At 39.6% G+C, this 3,110-nt stretch overlaps 1 pseudogene; it reads right to left on the bottom strand.

The window, feature by feature from the left end:
- Window positions 1-241: 241 nt before the first annotated feature.
- LOC112634265 lies at window positions 242-2,415 on the bottom strand (annotated as a pseudogene).
- Between the last annotated feature and the right edge of the window lie 695 nt (window positions 2,416-3,110).

The following is a 3,110-nucleotide window of genomic DNA, read 5'->3' as shown; positions in this document are numbered from 1 at the left end:
CTGCATTTAAAATTTTCTTTTCTTATACTTAGATTTTAATTATGTAAATAAATAGCAACATGCGAATGAGGAGCTCTAAGGCTTGTTCATTATCTCTAGGTGAAAGGATTTCAGATTAGTTTGCTTGTAGGACAGCATCACTCAAGATAACAGAGGCCTAATATAGATTTTCCTGAAGAAGAATGCAAATTTAATACATTCAATACTGACTTCTCTGCCATTTTTCTGTAGAAGCCCTGGTTTATTGTAAGGAGATTCCAATGCTTACCTGTAACTGATTAAAATGGGCAAAGCATGGCATTTTCTTCTTATTTATAGGTGAATTCTCATTTCCTAGCTTTTGAAAGTGCTCCTTCCATGTATCTTCTATGACTATGTATCTTTGTAAACCCCAATCATATAATCTCTCCCCGCTGACCTGGGCAAACACAATGGCTTGTTGTGGATGATAGATAGAGGCAGCTAATGCTGTGAAACCAGGTGGATACACCAGCTTCTTTATGTTTGAACCTGTAGCCAAAAGGAGTCCAACAAGGCCAGCAAAATTATAGCACCAAGTCTTGGAAAAAAACCCAGAGGATACATTTTGGAGATATTCATAGCTGTCTAATCCCCACAAAACCAAACTTTGCATCTTGGGCTTAGTCTGGGAGTATGTTTCCTGACACCAACTTGTATGTGGCTCACGATAATGTCGGAGCTGAGAGATGCTTTCTTCCAGCTGAGTTCTTAACTCCTCCACATATTTATATTGACCCTTGGGAACTAAGTAGAATGAAAGCTCATCAGCCTTCATGGGATTTTTGGGAGGTAAGTCCTTTTTTGGAGCTGCATAGACTTTGAAGGTGAGCAAGCTCAGGCTAGCTGGCCCCATGGACCTCTGAATTGACCTTGGGCATGTTTTTGGCAGCAATGGCTCCAGAAGAAAATTTTTCTTTAAAGTGTTTGAATTTTGTTTTGAAGGGAGTTAGTTTACCTGTAGATTATCTTTATTCTTTTAAATCTTTTTGGAAAGCTTCGTCAGGGTGGGTCTAGGGAACCCTTTACTCTAGAGCTAGTTTAACCCTACCATTAAAGGATTATCCTTCTGGAGTCTCTAACAAGTGCCCCAGGTGTTCAATAAGGTTTTTTCACTTTGATTGGTTGGAACTCAAATGTCTCCTAGTTCTTTTTTTTTTTTTTTTTTTTTTTTTTTTTTTTTTTTTTTTTTTTTTTCTGAGGCAGAGTCTCGCTCTGTTGCCCGGGCTGGAGTGCAGTGGCACGATCTCGGCTCACTGCAAGCTCCGCCCCCTGGGTTCACGCCATTCTCCTGCCTCAGCCTCCCAAGTAGCTGAGACTACAGGTGCCCGCCACCACACCCAGCTAATTTTTGTATTTTTAGTTGAGACGGGGTTTTGCCGTGTTAGCCAGGATGGTCCCGATCTCCTGACCTCATAATCCGCTTGCCTTGGCCTCCCAAAGTGCTGGGATTACAGGCTTGAGCCACCGTGCCCAGCCCAAATGTCTCCGACTTCTGTGGGTGCTCTGGGAATTTTTCAGTTTATAGCTTTCCAGTGGTTCTTTAAAAAGCATTGTGAAGTTTCCCCTTAAAAATGTTCAGCAGTCTGTGAGTCCTACACAGACTCCTTGAGCTCTTCTTTCCTTCCTTCCTCGCTTCCTTCCTTTCCTTCCTCCCTTTCTCTCTCGCTTCCTTCCCCCGTCTTTCTCCTCCCTTCCTATCTTCCTTCCTCCCTTCCTTCCTCCCCTCCTCTTTTCCTTCCTTCCTCCCTCCCTCTCTTCCTTCTTACCTCCCTTCCTCTCATCCTTTCTTACTTCCTTTCTCCCTTCTTGCTTCCTTCCTCCCTTCCTTCCTTTATTTTTCTATCTTTTCTTCTTTCTCTCTTTCTTCCCTTCCTTCCTTATTCCCTTCCTTCCTTCTTCCCTTATTCCCTTCCTCCCTTCCTTTCTTTCTTCTCCATTCCTTCCTTTCTCTCTTTCTTTTCTTTCTTTCCTTTTCTTTCTTTCCTTCCTTCCTTCATTCCTTCCTTCCACAGCTCTATTCTCTAAGTTCTTTGCTCTACAAATTACAATTGCCTCAGCCTCCCCACTCCCTGTCCCCTCAGATAGTCCAATTTTCTAGTTGTTTGCAATAGGAGGACAAGTCCAGTACCAGTTATTCCATCATAACTAGCAGGAGAAGTTTCAGTTTATATTTATCTTATTGAGTATTCACGGACAATCTTATTTCATCTATACTTCTACCCCACTCACCCCCCTGCTAGATGGAAACTACCAATTTTAAATTGATGGTGGACAGGATGATTGCAAACTCAGTCATGAGTAGCTGAAGTAGGATACCTCTTGAAAGCTATGTGCCACAGATACTGCAATGTGCAATGTGGGCATGAAGAACTCTGATCCTGCCTTCAAATCCATGATTCAGTTTACCATCCATAAAGATACATTTTGTTTATTATTTCTAAAATATTTGAATTCACAGTCAATTCCAGTGTCATATTGCTATGAAGCAAATTTATTAAACGAGTATTTATTTGGTTCTTCTTTTAGAAAGCCAAACATACTGAATTTGAATTACAGGTTCTTAGCATAGGTACCAATTAATAGTCATCTAAATGTTATATTCTTGCTAGTTACTCATGTGGCTTAATTGGTTGAATAGCTGTTTGGCAAGTCAATTTAAAGAGCTATTAATTCATCATTGTGACACCTATTATTTGGATATTATCCAAATTAAGACATTTTATTTGCTAATGTTCCTCCCTTAACTATTTTAATTGCCTGCAATAAGTGAACTAAACATTTCTACATGTTAAAATTTCCCAAAGCAGTTTTAGAAGGCTACAGAATATACTATAAATGGCAAAAAGCATTAAACACCCTAGCCAAAACACTGACCTATTGTAAACACCTGATAAAAACACAAGGGACTTGTATATTCTGTCAATAGAAGTGACATTACAGTACACTTTTCTTCTAGGAATGTGAATGCTAATGTTATTAAGAAAATCGCTTTTTCTTTTTTTTTTTCTTCCTACTTTCTTAGTAAACTCAGGTGGCACTATAATATGAGTAATGGTATTTTATTTTACTTTAGAGGGGTAATGCTGGCA

The sequence above is a fragment of the Theropithecus gelada genome, chromosome 11 (assembly GCF_003255815.1).
Source record: "Theropithecus gelada isolate Dixy chromosome 11, Tgel_1.0, whole genome shotgun sequence".
Lineage (NCBI taxonomy): Eukaryota > Metazoa > Chordata > Mammalia > Primates > Cercopithecidae > Theropithecus > Theropithecus gelada.
This window is presented reverse-complemented; position numbering and strand designations above follow the sequence as displayed.